Source organism: Zeus faber (genome assembly GCF_960531495.2).
Source record: "Zeus faber genome assembly, chromosome: 19".
Classification (NCBI taxonomy): domain Eukaryota; kingdom Metazoa; phylum Chordata; class Actinopteri; order Zeiformes; family Zeidae; genus Zeus; species Zeus faber.
In genome coordinates, this window is record NC_137206.1 from 4,403,299 (window position 1) to 4,419,688 (window position 16,390).

The 16,390-nt window shown below is 46.8% G+C and overlaps 1 protein-coding gene across 4 annotated transcripts in view; it reads left to right on the forward strand.

The window, feature by feature from the left end:
* Positions 1 to 1,906: 1,906 nt before the first annotated feature.
* Positions 1,907 to 16,390, forward strand: part of kiaa1217 (KIAA1217 ortholog) — a 73,067-nt gene continuing 58,583 nt past the window's right edge. For all 4 annotated transcript variants that reach the window (XM_080020033.1, XM_080020030.1, XM_080020034.1 and 1 more), the window contains exon 1: positions 1,907 to 1,974. The gene's annotated coding sequence lies outside the window, so the exon portion shown is untranslated. The remainder of the gene's footprint in view (positions 1,975 to 16,390) is intronic.

Sequence of the window (16,390 nt, forward strand, 5' to 3'; positions counted from 1 at the left end):
CAGAGCCACCGCAGTAAACTCTCTTCTCATTGGCTGATTGGACGTGAGCGTTTGTGTTGCTGTTACACCTGAAACGTTCCTGCTCCTTCCTGGCTCCCACTGTTCAAACGAAGCCCTGGCATCGTGAAGGTTCTTGGTTTGGGTTCCTGGTGCTGGGTTGGGGGTGGGGTTAGTTTGGTTTGGGTTTATGGTGCTGGGTTGGGGGCAAGGTTGGTTTGGTTTGGGTTCCTGGTGCTGGGTTAGGGGTGGGGTTGGTTTGGGTTCCTGGTGCTGGTTTTGGGGTGGGGTTGTTTTGGGTTCCTGGTGCTGGTTTTGGGGTGGGGTTGGTTTGGATTCCTGGTGCTGGGTTGGGGGTGGGGTTGGTTTGGATTCCTGGTGCTGGTTTGGGGGTGGGGTTGGTTTGGTTTAATTTGGGGTTTGGGCAAAGTGAAGGGGGAAGGTTTGAGGGATCAGTGGTGGAGGCTTTGGGCCAACTCTGAGAAAGATGGCGTCTGGTTTTGGAGCCTGGAACCCTTTTCCAGCCCACGCCTCCGCCCTGAGGCCCTCAGCGATCTGGGAGCGGCTGCTTCTGTCTGCGGTCTGAAGCAACAAGCTGTGGAATTGGAAAAATAATTGGGCAGAAAGCCCCCCCTGCTCCTCGAGCTGCAGAGACACTGAGCTCTGCTGCTGCAGCTACTACGAAGGAATATATTTGGATGTCATGATACCATGCTGTGGTGCTGGAGGTAGAGCAGCTCATCTGGTAATCAGAGGTGGTTCGATCGCCAGCTCCTTCTAGTAGAGTGTCCAAGTGCCTTTGAGCAAGGCACTGAATCTCAAATTGCTAAATATAGAAATACTTTAAAAGTTGTCCTGAAACTCCAAGGGGAATAGAACATAATTTAGTAGTATGCTATCGTATGGTATCGTATAGTATAGTGTAGTATAGTATAGTATAGTATAGTATAGTATAGTATAGTATAGTATAGTGTAGTATGGCATAAAATCGTTTATTATGTAGTATAGTATAGTGTGGCATAGAATAATATATTATGTAGTACAGTATAATATAGTATAGTATAGTATACTATGTAGTATAGTATAATATAGGATAGCATATTATGTAGTATAGTATAATATAGTATAGTATATTATGTAGTATAGTATAGTGTAGTATAGTGTAGTATGGCACAGTATAGTATATTACAAAATATAATATAGTATATTATAGTATAGTATAGTATGTAGTATAGTATAATATAGTATAGTATAGTGTGTAGTATAGTATAACAAGCAGCTTGATCTTTACAGACACCAACACATGCTGAAGGAGTTCAGGTGAGTTGCATTGTGGGAAATATAGTGAAACAAACCAAAATACATCTAAATACATGTAAATACATGTAAATACATCTAATACATGTAATACATCTAATACATCTAAATACATGTAAATACATCTTATACATCTCAATACATCTCTTTACATCTAGATACATCTAATACATCTAAATACATCTCTTTACATCTAAATACATCTAATACATGGAAATGCATCTAACTACTTCTAAATTCATGTAAATACATCTAAATACATGGAAATACACCTCTATACCTGTCTCCAGGTTATTTTGGATGGAGCCAGACCCTTCAGATGGGGGAGGGGGTTTGGGGGGTTTGGGGGGTTTGGGGGGTTTGGGGGGGGGGTTGTTTACTTCCGACGGCTGAACAATGGGGGGGGGGGATGTCCTGTGTGGAGTGATTAGAGTTTGAGTAAACAGAGGGGGGGGGGGGGGGGGAGGGGGAGGAGTAGGGGGAGGAGGGGGAGAGAGGGGGGAGCGAGAGAGGGGGAGGGGGAGAGAGGGGGCGGGGTAGGGGGAGAGAGGGGGGAGAGTAGGGGGGAGGGAGGGGGCAGCGCAGCCTCAGCCTGGGCTCGGCAGGAACGTCTCAAAGTCTGGAGAGAGTTTGGATTAAACTGAGAGAAGGACAGAAAGGGTGAGTAACTACTACACTAAGTACTATTAAATACTATCTACTCTAGCTACTACACACACACACAAGCAGCAGAAGTACCTACTTACTAAATACCTGATTTGAAGTATTAATGGAAGTACTGCTACACAAAAACTACTCAAAGGTACTCTGCATAGAAATACACAATAACCTTACTCTGCATTGCACTGTGTTTACTGCACACACCACACACACACACACACACACACACACACACCGCACACACACTGCACACACACTACACATGCACACACACCACACACACACACACACCGCACACACACTGCACACACACACACTGCACACACACCACACACGCACACACACCGCACACACACACACATGGACACACATGCACACACCGCACACACACACACACACACACACACACACACACACACACAGGTTTAAAATGTAAATTACTTGTGAGGACCAGGTCTTGACATTGTTGTTGCTATTGCTGTAGTTGTGAGGACATTTTTGGTCATGGGGACGTCTGTGTCTGTGCACTCATGTTGGTGTTTGTGTGTGTGTGTGTCTGCGGCGTGTGTGTGTGTGTGTGTGTGTGTGTGTGTGTGTGTGTGTGTGTGTGTGTGTGTGTGTTTTGGTGCGGTGTGTGTATGTTTTGGTGTGCTGTGTGTTAATAAGTGAGTGTCTGTTTCTAATTAAGCCGATGGGAAAACAAAGTGGTTAGACAGAGACTGGAGTGACCGACACCGAGGGAACCTAACGGTGTCACACCTCCAACCATCTATCTATCCATATATCTATCTATCTATCTATCTATCTATCTATCTATCTATCCATATATCTATCTATCTATCTATCTATCTATCTATCTATCTATCTATCTATCTATCTATCTATCTTGTGCACTGATTTGCAGAAAATATCTACAGTAGTACTTTATGTACTTTATGCACTTGATGTACTTTATGAAGTATTATAGACTCAAGACACTGGATAAGATAAGTACTTTCACTTTTAATATTGAAAATACATTTAAGAGGAAGAACTGAAATACTTTAACTTTTATTAGTGTCATTTTGTGTCCGGGTATTTGTACTTTTACTTGGAAGTAAACGGTTGGAGTACTTCATCCACCTGGAAATGAGAGTCGGTCAGTTCTAGGTGTCCAGCTCCTTCTGAGTCAGAGCTTCTTCTGGACGGTTTGCGGGTCAGAAAGGATCGCTGTCGTCCTCCATCCTCCATCATGCTCTGACCTCCATCATCCTCCATCCTCCATCATGCTCCATCATGCCCCATCATGCTCCATCATGCTCCGTCCTCCATCATGCTCCATCCTCCATCATGTATCATTCACCATCATGCTCCATTCTCCATCATTCTTCATCATCCTCCATCGTGCTCCATCATCCTCTGTCATGCTACAACCTCCATCATGCTCCATCCTCCATCATCCTCCATTATTCTCCACCATCCACCGCGCTCCGTCCTGCTGACGCTGCAGGACGTCAGGACGTGTTAGGCGATGCCTTGGCTGTCTGGTTGGAATCCCTCGCTAAGTGCTAGCACAGGGGGTTAGCCGTGTGTTAGCAGCGACGGCCCCGCCCTCAAGCCTCCGCCCGGCAGGAACCGTGGTGAGACACGGCTTCGGGGGTTTCGACGGCCAGATCACCTGGCGAGATGCTGCGGACTGAAGGAGCACCAGGTCTGTGACGCGACGCCCGTCTCCAGAAGTGAACAATGTGACGTTTATTCAACAAGCGCTATGAAGATGCTGATGCCGAGCAAAGTACATTGACGAAGATAGATTCATCCTTCTTCAGCGGGTGGATTATTCTGCCTGGCGTCTGGAGGTTCCATCTCAGGCTGTGCAGTCTGAGGATCTGCAGGTTGGCGGTTCAAACCCCTTCTCCCCCTCCGATTAAACATGGAGGTGGTGATGAGGTCACTCCATACAGTATTTGTCCACTACTGGCACTACAGTACACATTGTAAATACCAGCTCTCTGCAGATGTTCTAAGCTCAGCAGTAATCTGAGTGTTATATTTGTTCTGTTTCGTCAGCAGCCTGTGACGTTGTTAGAACTCAAGTATTAATATTTGGTATGTTGCACAGCGTGTGTGAGAATGGTGTCGTCATGGACAAGCAGCGAAGAACAGAACAGATGTTTAGGATAACTGCTTCTTGTCAGAGAACCCAAAGAAAACAACCCGAACCCACCTGACAACAGCAACCTGATGATAACAACCTCACAAAACAACAACAACAACCTGATGATCGCAACCTCACAACACAACAACAACCTGATGATAACAACCTCACAACACAATAACAACCTGATGATAACAACCTCACAACACAATAACAACCAGATGACAGCCATCTGATAACCACAACCTAACGACAACCCAACAACAACAACAACAACCGAACGACAACCCAACAACAACAACAACCTGAGGACAACCCAACAACAACAACAACAACCAAACGACAACCCAACAACAACAACCTGACGACAACCCAACAACAACAACAACCTGAGGACAACCCAACAACAACAACTTGACCACAACAACCTGAGGAGAACCCGACAACAACAACCAGATGACAGCCATCTCATAGCAATAATCTCACAACACTTGACCACAACAACCTGACAACCACAACAACCTGACAACAACCCAAAAACAGCAACAACCTGAGGACAACCCGACAACAACAACAACAACAACAACAACAACAACCAGATGACAGCCATCTGACAACAACACCTTGACCACAACAACCCGAGGACAACCCAACAACAACTTGACCACAACAACTTGACCACAACAATCTGATGACAACCAAACAACAACAACAACCTGACGACAACCCAACAACAACAACATCCCGCCGACAACCCAACAACAACAACAACCTGCTGACAACCCAACAACAACAAAAAACTGACGACAACCCATCAACAACAACAACAACAACAACAACAACAACCTGCTGACAACCCTACAACAACAAAAACCTGATGACAACCCAACAACAACAACAACTTGACAACAACAACCTCACAATAGCAACAACAACCTACCACAAACAACAACCTGATGACAACCATCTGGCAATAACAACAACAACCTGACAAGGTTCTACACAGCGGACCCTGTTTCCAGGGAGACACAGTCAGACTGTTTTCTCTTGTTGTAATGAATAGTGTGTGGATCATGTGTCTTCAGGCTCTAAAGTGAAGCGACAGAAAAGTCATTTTCCACTTGACAAGATGATTCAAGTTCATTTTGCAGTTTGAAATGACGCTGAGGGAGTAACAGAGCAGCACACGGTGGATGAACAGGCTGCTCTCCTTCACCATGTGTCTCCATTTTAATCTTCACCTGTGGATGAAGGATCCTGGGGAAACGAAGTCGGTTGGGTGTTGGTGCGCTGCAGGAGGAGGACCTGAAGGAGGACACGCCCGCTTCCTGTGATGTCACAGATGTTTGTGGGACGCCGTGGCCAATCGGACGATACCACCATTCATGAGTTTTATGAAGGAATTAAGAAACTGAACTTCTCCTCTTACCTCCTCCTTCCTCTCCTCTCCTTCCTCTCTTCCTCCTTCCTCTCCTCCTCCTCCTCCTCCTCTGATCTCCTCCTTCCTCTCCTCTCCCCCCTCCTCCTGTTTTCTACTCCTTCCACTCCTTTCCTCCTCCTCTTCCTCCTCTCCTTCTCCTCCCCCTCCTCCTCTTATCGCCTCCTTCCTATCCTTCTCTTCCTCCTCCTCCTCCTCCTCTTATCGCCTCCTTCCTCTTCTCTCCTCCTCCTTCCTCTCCTCCTTCTTCCTCTCCTCCTCTTATCTCCTCCTCCTCTTCTCTTCTACAACTTCCGTCCTAGAAGACGTTTATTAGATCCCCGGTGAAGTCATTTCTTTCAGGGTCTCACGTTTGTGTGGGACAAACAATCCGCGCCCACACACACACACACACACACACACACACACACACACACACACACACACACACACACACACACACACACACACACACTAAAACACACACACACTAAAACACACGCACACTAAAACACACACACACTAAAACACACACACACACACACACACTCTCAAACAAACACTGTTGCCCTGGAGTTCTTTACTCTATTAACTACCCACAGTGTTTAGTCTCTTGTTTAAACTCCCCCTTCCCCAAAACACACACACACACTCATGCACACACACACATACACACACACACACACACACACACATATGAGCACACTCCGGTATCAGCAGAGTCGGGTTTACTTGAGTTGAAGTACCATTAATCACAATTACAAATAGTTCCTAATTGCAGGTCAAATATGAAACACATGAATCAATTCATTACTCAAGTACTAAAGTGAAAAGTACTGACACTACATTACAACTTCCATTCAGCTACATCACTGATGCTTCTGTCCAACGTGACTGGTCATCGACTGCAGACCAGTCACAGATAAACCTTCTCCAGGAATAAGTAGAGGAAGAGAATTGTATTTTTATTTAAAAGAGTAAATGTGGATGAACAAAGTACAAAGTATTGTTAGTTACTTCTAAAGTTACTTCCTCCAGCACTAGCAGCTGCAGCCTGTGTGAACCATTCCAGTCAAAAACCCAAATAAAGGGTCAATGAGGAAGAGGCAGAACTTCCAATCCCAGAAATGACCGATGTTCAGCTCCACGCCCTTTGGTCCCCTGCCTCCATCTTGGATGAGTTCACTTCATCCACGTGCACCTTCCTCCGTGACCCCCACCTGATGTCCCCCACCTGATCTCCCCCAGTTGATGTCCACCACCTGATGTCCCCCACCTGATCTCCCCCACCTGATGTCCACCACCTGATGTCCCCCGCCTGATTTCCCCCGGTTGATGTCCCCCGCTTGATGTCTGGTGTCCTGCTCTGAGGACTTTCGCTGCAGCCCTGAGATGTTCTTCATGAGGTTGTTGTTGTTGTTGTTGTTGTTGTTGAAGGATATTATGGGATGAAAGCAGCTTAAAGGAGGATGAGGAGGAGGAGGAAGAGGAAGGTTTTTGAAAAATATTGTGTGCCGACTTGTTTGGACGAGTTGAGGAGGAAGGACATGGTGAGGAGATTCTCTAAATCCATTTCAAGGTCGATGGACTTAGAGAAGTTTGTATCAGGATGTGCGACTGTATTTGTAAGGCTGTCGTCTGTACGTGGTGCTGTTCAGTGTGTATCTGGGGTGAACACAGGAGGAGATCATGAGAATATCATGTTGTGTGAATCTCCTTAAATATCCCCCTAAAAAAACAACACATTTATTTTTTGAATTTAGGAAAGTTGACAACATAGTTTGGAAGTAAAATTATTCAAATGACGTGATGAAGTATAATAATATAAGTTATTGAGTGTACAACTTTCTTGTCATGTGGTGGTGCTGGTGTACTAACAATAGCAGCTGCACCTTGACAAACACGACTTGAAACTTTACATTTTGAATGTTGGGAAATTTCTGCCTCGTTTCAATTTCCTAATAATAGTTTGTTTGATCCACTTGGTCTTGGCTCTGGTTCCATTTCATTAAACTTGTCAAATGGTTTGCTTAGAAAATGTGACCCACCGCGGATTTTAGGTACATTTGGTACCTTTTGACTTTTTTTTCACATCATTTGAAAGTGAAGAATCGGAGCTTCAAAACTAGGTGTTACTTGTGCGAATCATGCAAATATGTTATATTTGGATCCCAAATACATTTGAAAGAAGATATCATTGGCCCTCCCAGGCTCCGCCCCCACATGCTCCGCCGTCAGGCTCCACCCACACAGGTCATGTCCCTCCTAGGCTCCGCCCCCCTTCCATGCTCTGACAAATTTTTAAGTATCCTCTTTGTCCATAAGATTTCCTTCAGCGACAGGCTTCCGTATGTTCCACGAGATGTTCACGAAAAGTCATAAACACATCTCCACATAGCAACAGTACTAGAAGTTCTGCCTAATTTTCAGCTCTCCACGACCTGAGAAACTGGAGGCAAATGGCCACCAAAGAGACGCTAAAGCCCTGAGCTGCAGTTGCTACTACTGTTTGTATTGTTTTTACCAGTGGTATTGATGGTATTGATGGTATTAATGGTATTTATGCCACTGTTTGTATTGTTGCTACTAATGGTATTGATGGTATTGTTGGTATTTATGGTATTAATGGTATTGCCTTCCATAACTTGTTCACAAATCAACACATCGATTGATGTCAGCCTCAGTCACACCTTCTGCCAAGCTGTGGATGAGCTAGCAGCCGCTCGGTGTCTGGCGACATGACGGTTCCCAGACTGAGGAAGTACTATAAATAGTCACTTCCAGTCGAGTTTCTCCGTAAAAAAACAGACGTTTTGATGGAGGACTCTGTGGAGCTCCGGTGTGATTTAATTACCTCTTCCCGCTCCATCTAAATATGCTGGAAGCCCATTCATTATGCAGTTCTTCCTGTTCGCCATAATTAGAGCACATGGCTGATTGTGATGCTGAAGATATGAGGTTTGTCTTGGCAGTGGGTCTGCGGTGAGAGACGGTCTTCTCTGCTACTTTGTCTTAGTGTCTCATCGCCGCTCATCCTCGGTGACTCCGAACTTGGAGATCTACGCTGATCCTACTGTTTGTCCAATCCAGGTGAAGAAACATCCAAGACTCCCTGGTACAAGGAGAGAGGGTAAGACCTCATGAAGACACTGTGCCGAGTAAAGACCACCGTACTGGATGAATCGTTGTATTTCTCGGGCGTTCTGTCCATGTGGCTTACGGTGTGTAGTGGAGACCACCGTCTTCAACAATACAGGAGTTCCTACTGTCCCTGAAGGTGACGCCAACTCTCTGCTGGAGAGACCTTTTCAAAGGTCGATCTCCAGTCTATACATATATGCACAGATGCTGTCTTCCCTCAGCGCTGCAGTGATTCAAAGTCGGTGTCGCGCGGTTCCACGTCTGCCTGGGCCGATTCACCTCAGAGACCCCGACTGTCTGCACGCTGGCGGCCCTAATTAGCTGATTGGTTCCAGCTGACGTTGATGAAACGGCTTTTCTTCTCGCTTCTCAATGAAGTCTTTTCAGTAGCGCTGAAACGCACGTCGAACAGCATGTCATCCCGTCCGCCGTACAAAACCCAAGCATCCGTCAGAGGACTGTGATCACCAGCGCTGACGTCTTTTCCTTCTTCTCTGAGCTGAGGTTTTGCAGCTCGTTGGCCGGCGTTTTACCCTTTTTCTTTTTTCTTCTTACCAGAAATGAAAGACACAGAGGTGCATTTTCAACAAAGTCAGACCAACGTGAATTTCATTTTGTGGTCGGGAACTCTCTGACATCCTCACCCTAATACCGAACCTGAACCGACGTACATGATGGTTGTGCTACGACACAGTATGACACACTAATCTATGTTGCTTGGTTCCCATCGCTAATCGTCTTAATCTCTGGACATTTTCCCAGAACACACACACACACACACACACACACACACACACACACATACACAGAATCATAAACTGTGATTAAAATCAGATTTGGACATCCTGCCAAAAACAGATGAAACCTTCAGAGGAAATCAAGCTTTAACATAGTGACGTAACTAAATGCAGTAACTCCTGCTATGTGTTTATTTCTACTTATGTATAATTATACTGTCTCTTATTTAGTGTTAGTGTTAGTGTGTGTGTGTGTGTGTGGTGGGTGCAAAGCGAAGTTTCCGCCTCCTGGCACAGTCGTCATGGTTTCCAGAGTTCTCCCGCAGCCCGACGGGTGAAAGGGGGGTGTGGTGTCAGGAGCATGTTAATTAGGGCTGTGGGATCCAGACGGATTAGAGCAAGTCTGAACGCTCGCTCTGCAGCAGCTCGCTCTATCGGCGCATACGCATCTTTTCCCCGGTGGACTGTCGGACGGGTTTCCTTATCTGCGACGCGGCGGGGAGAGGGTTGTCTCGCCGTAGCCCCCTGCTGGCCGCCCGCCGAACTGACTCACAATCACCTCTTTTTCCGCGTGAACCAACTGGCACCAACTTTAGGGTCAAACTGTAAAAACTACTTTCCTGGAACATTTACAGTATAATCACACATATCAACACACATCAATCTGTTGTACTACATCTATGTGCAGACAGCGCCTCTGCGCCTTCAAAATGGTCTCAGCCCGGTTCGTTTGGACTCGGTGCTGGAGACGGACGGAGGCAGGTGGAGGGAGGTGGAGGTGAAGCGAGGGACAGGGAAGCAGAGGCGGCTGAAAGGAGAGAAAAAGGTTCTGCGGCTGCATTACATCACTGAGACGCCTCGGCTCTGATGACATCATTGTGGGGGGGGGGCACGGATGATGTCGCCGCCGGCCAATCAGAGTCCCCGCTGGCCGATGAGTTCCAAACATCCTGGAGCTTTTGTGTTTCCTCCGTTTGCAGTGGTTATTTTTAGATTTTTGTTTGAGAAAGGCCAACTCCGTAGCACAACACACCAGAGGCCCTGCTTTGTGGCGGACCACCCTCCCGTTCCCCCTCGTTTGGTGGAGATTTCCCACCCGGGGCCCCTGAGCGAGGGAGGAGAAAATTCAAACGTTTTCCATCAGTTTACATTTTCCAACAGTTTCCATAGCGCACGTCGGACACAGCGCTCGACTGGTCGCCTCCGCGTCTGATTTCAAAGTAAAAGCCTCTTGTAGACGGTGGAGGGTCTCTCGCCCACATGGACTCACATCCGTCAGTGACAAGAGAGTTCTCTAAATGAGAAATATGTTTGGAGGGGCGGGTCAGCCATTGCAGAGATCTATGGAAAAACCATCTGATGTTAAATACTGACCATATCTTAGTCATGTGACCTCTATGCATTTCATGTGGAGCTGACGGAGGTGGAACCCACAACCGTCACTGAGATGCAACGATGGCACAGTACTATGGGTGGTGCATCTTGGATGGATTCGGGTCCAGGTTTTATTATCTTGGCCTGTTTTAAATGACATCATCTTCTCTCAAATGTGTTCAAATGGGCATTTTCTCTCTCTTCGTATATCATGTTATGATATCTCTTTATACTCATTTCATACTGCCAGGAACTATGGAAGGGACAATCAAACTACTGCAGGTAAACAACTAATACCTGTACAGGATGGTGTTGGATGTTGGAGGTTTGTTGAGCTGCATTTCCCACAATGCAACTCTCCTGAACACCGTCCTCACGTGTTGGTGTCTGTAAGGATCTTTCAGATGCGGCACTGGACTGTCTTCTACAACTATCTGTTACCAAAGTAACCGTATTACTTACTGCCAGTGTACTATCCGGACCACACTGTATATCCAATATATACACTGTGTACTATCCAATACACAGTTTACTATCCAATACACAGTGTACTATCCAGTACAGTGTACTATCCAATACACAGTTTACTATCCAATACACAGTGTACTATCTGGTACACAGTGTACTATCTAGAACAGTGTACTACCCAATACACAGTGTACTATCTGGTACACAGTGTACTATCCAGAACAGTTTACTATCCAATAGACAGGGTACTATCCAGTACACAGTGTACTATCCGGTACACAGTGTACTATTCAATATACAGTGTACTATCCAATACAGAGTGTACTATCCGGTACACGGTGTATTATCCAGTACAGTGTACTATCCAATACACAGTGTACTATCCAATATACAGTGTACTATCCGGTACACAGTGTACAATCCAGTACAGTATACTATCCAATGCACACTGTACTATACAGTACAGTATTCTATCTAATGCACAGTGTACTATCCAGTGCAGTGCACTATCCAATGCACAGTGTACTATCCAGTACATTGTATTATACAATACACAGTGTACTATCCGGAACAGTGTACTATCCAGTACACAGATACTCAGACGAGGTCAATCCAGTCTCAGTATGATTCTTCTGTGTTTTGGAACGTTCCTTGTATAATCATTTGTAGTTTTTGGTGCTGGACCACCAGGGGGCGCAGTGGTGTCCGGGGCTCTTCCTCCCAGAGAATGAAATGAACTTTTGACATTTCCACCGGCGTGCCTGCCCTGTGCTGATATCCCCGATATCGCTTCCTGTTTCCTGTGGGAAAACAACATTTCCTCCTCCCACAATGCAACGCTGCGTCTCATTCAGGATGATCACTCTGAGGTTCCGTCGCCTGCGTCTCCCGGGTCGTTCACCCGCCGTATCTCAAGCAGCGGCTATTTATATGACGCAAAGAAACAACACGTTCTGTTTTTAATCAGCACGGAAGGGAAGGGACAGGGTGAGACAGGACGCAGCGAGACACCGTGTCTCACTGCGTCCAGCCTCCATTCCCCACAGACGTCAGTTCTCTCCGGGTTTTGCTTCGGGAGTCGCCGCTGCTCCGGGGGTCAAACCGCCGTGTCCGTAAGCCACTCTGAGAGCGCAGCTGTGAGGAAACCTCCAAAACAAACACACGGCAACGAGCGGCGGCTGATTTGGTAACGTTTCCATAACAACGGCATGATGGAGCTGCTGAATCAGGAATAAGACTCTGAGAGAGGGGGGGGAGAGAGAGAGGGAGGGAGAGAGGGAGAGCAAGAGAGAGGGAGAGGGAGGGGGAGCGAGAAAGAGAGAGGGAGGGAGAAAAAGAGAGAGAGAGGGAGAGAGAAAGAGAGAGAAAAAGAGAGAGCGCGAGGGAGAGAGAGAAAGAGAGAGAGAGGGAGGGAGCGAGAGAGGGCGAGGGAGAGAAGGGGGGGGGGAGAGAGAGGGAGAGATGCGCAGAGGAAGAAAATCACTGAAGCTATGATTGACTGCTGGGGGAAAGCTGTAAGCTGCTTATCAGAGTGAATAGCAGTGTAATCACTTTTTAATAAAGTTTTGTGACATTTTGAATGGAAGTGGGATCCTGCGGCAGGGGGGAAACGGAGACTTGAGAACGCTGGGAATGTGATTAGACAACATGGCCGTGACGTCTGATCGTTATGCTTCCGCCAAACGATGAGCAGTTAACAGCAGCAGCCGCCGGCGCACGGAGGGGGAGCGGGAGCGTGCGCGTGTGTCCAGATTTGTTGGCGCTCGCCCCGTGTGCCGTCGACCCGGGAAAACTGGCCATGGACTCCACAGCAGTCGGCAGGTGAGCAGTCCGGCGGCGCCGCTCGGCCCCGCCTCATCCGCCGAGGACGGGGCTTAAGACATAGCGACGTCGCCCGGGAAGCACATTGGGAACACCAGACGCCAGCCGGACGGCGTTTTCAAACGCCGCACCCAGGCAATCGATCGTCTCGCCGGCCCGTCCTCCGTCCGAACAGGCGGACACGGGGCGTGGAGACTCCGTGCGTTCTTGTTGGGGGTCGGGAGGTGTCGCCGGCGTACGTTGACGTGACTTTCACGCCGTTGGATGTCCATGTGAAGTGGGCCCGCGCAGCGACGCTGGCGGCTCCGCCCCAAGCCAAGGGCGAGGATTTTGGACGGGGAACAGCCCGTCCGCTGCGAAGGTCTTCGCAGGCCCACCTGCCGAGGAGGGTTTGACCCCGAGTCCTCCATGCTGGGACGGAGCGGGAGAACGCCCCGGAATCCCAGAGGGGAAAAGGCAGGAACCTGGAGAAGAGTGACGCAGGAGGGGGTCCTCCTTACGGGACGGACCGCGGAAGGTACAGAGCGGTCGGATCTGGGAAAAAAGTGAGAGGTGCCAGATGTCCAGAGCAGTACGGAGGATCGTCATGCAAGGTCAGAGTGAAGGTTATTTATCCAGACCTCCGCAGGGAGAAGAGCCACCCCTCCTCCCAGGACCGCGGCTGATGTCATCGACATTTAATCGCCTCCGAGCCGCAGTGAAAACTTTCAGTAATCCACTCGCCGTCCTTTGTCCGGAGGACTGAGTCATTCCAGGGGCCGATCGGGCGGCGGGAGGCGGGGCCGTTACTATGGAGATGGAGCGGGAAACTCCCCGGAATCAGCCAGCCGGGCCAGCCAATCAGCAGCCACCACACCTCCATGGTTGCATCACCAGGAGGATTGCGCCCTCATGAAGTTCCAGTGACGCATTGTGTCAGGGCAAATTCCCCCAATTCGTTTGGAGCTTGGAGCAGTGAGAGGGGGTTCTCAGGGCGGAGATGTTTCATTATCGCTCCATCGTCTCTGCTCTGGATGGGGTAACCGCGGTAACCGAGTGGACGCTGGCGCCGGGTTTAAACTTTCACCCGACACGCAACGTAACGCTCTAAAAAGCTTTTTTTTTATGACATTGTCCCGTGTTTACCTTCTGTTGTCATGGTGACGCCGTTAAGCGGTCTGTTCCTCGCTGCACATGCAGTCACCGCAGGTTGTTTCTTCACGCTTGAAGAACAAGGCTCCGTTGTCCTTACTTACACATCCTTGAAGGACGAGACGTGTTTATTTTACGAGAAAAACCAAGAACCGAGGGCGTTAGGACGCGCACGCTGCGACGCGCCCTGCGGCCGCAGTCTCCGTTGTTGGTGCCCCGTGAAGATGTTTAAATAGGAAATGTGAGACGGCGTATTGGATGGAGCAATCGCGGTGTTTACAGATGCGCTCTGTCGAAATATCTGATATCCAGGCGCGATTTAAAGAGAAATATCGAGGTAACAATGGATCTCGGACTGATATCTGGACGCAGTAAAATACATCCTTATTCCACTTATGGAAACCTACGTACGCAGCATGGGCCCTGCGTGTCTGCTGGCAGGAAGTCCTTTCACGAGGACGTTCCATCTGTTTGGACGGTTTCAAGCACTCAGACGGGCTCAGACGGAGGCTCACTCTCTCTTATGTCTGATCTTCTCGGCTCGGCGGCACAGGACTGGTGCAAACCGCTGAGTTCATTTCACATTCATAGAAATAGAAAAAAAACAGAGCTGGTGAGTGTCGGGGAAATTTTGGCTTGGCGTTGCCGCGGTCTCATCAAAAAACTGCTCAGAGGTCAGAGGTCACCGTGCGGAGCTCCGGTTGGTCAGTCTCATACTGGAGCCGGATTGTTTTTGGAATTGAGCCTCGGGCTGAAGAGAAATTCTTCCTGCTCACCATTCCTCTTCTTCTTCTTCTTCTTCTTCTTCTTCTTCTTCTTCTTCTTCTTCTTCTTCTTCTTCATCCTCATCCTCTTCCTCTTCTTCTTCTACCACTTGGTTTGGAAATGATTTAATAAAGAAACATGTTGACACAACAGGAAGTGACTTCACACAGAAGGTGTAAACCTGATCGTCTGTGATGGGATGGTTCCCATGTGGGAATGCTGTTGAATGCCAGTGTTTGTGTATGGTGTCTTGGTGTCCGGCTTGTTGTAAAGAATATGCCGCCAAACTGCATTGTGAGGGGATGAACAGCAAGTTCACACGGCAAACTGGTTCTGTTCTGTTCTGTGGAACCAGTTTATCTGTGCAGACCATCTGATAGACATTTATCACAGTCTACAAAGTTGTTGTTTTTATTTATTATAGTTTAAGACTGTGCTGTCAGCATCAGCATGTTGTCAACCTGCGAAGCCTCTTTATTCATCATCAACAACTGCTGCAATAACTCTGTCCTGGGGGACGACCAGGGCTCAGCTTTTTTTAAAGAGAACCACCACCAATCACCCTCTATGGAGAACCATATTACCATGTTTTGGTCTTCAAACAACTAATCATCATTACCACTCCAAGAGGGAGAATCACCACAGGTGAGACCCATAAACATAGAAACAAACAAACAAACAACATGTACATGGAAAAACATAAACATAGAAACAAACAACAACAACATGCACAAGGAAAACATAAACATAGAAACAAACAAACATGTACATGGAAAAACATAAACATAGAAACAAACAACAACAACATGCAGAAGGAAAACATAAACATAGAAACAAACAAACATGTACATGGAAAAACATAAACATAGAAACAAACAACAACATGTACACGGAAAAACATAAACATAGAAACAAACAACACCATGTACATGGAAAAACAAACATAGAAACAAACAACAAAATGTACATGGAAAAACATAAACATAGAAACAAACAACAACAACATGTACAAGGAAACCATAAACATAGAAACAAACAAACAACATGTACAAAGAAAAACATAAACATAGAAACAAACAACAATAGCATGCACAAAGAAAACATAAACAGAGAAACAAACAACATGTACATGGAAAAACATAAACATAGAAACAAACAACAACATGTTCATGGAAAAACATAAACATAGAAACAAACAACAACATGTTCATGGAAAAACATAAACATAGAAACAAACAACAACATGCACATGGAAAAACAAACATAGAACCAGACAACAACATGTTCATGGAAAAACATAAACATAGAAACAAACAACATGTACATGGAAAAACATAAACATAGAACCAAACAACAACATTCACATGGAAAAACATAAACATAGAAACAAACAACAACATGTTCATGGAAAAACATAAACATAGA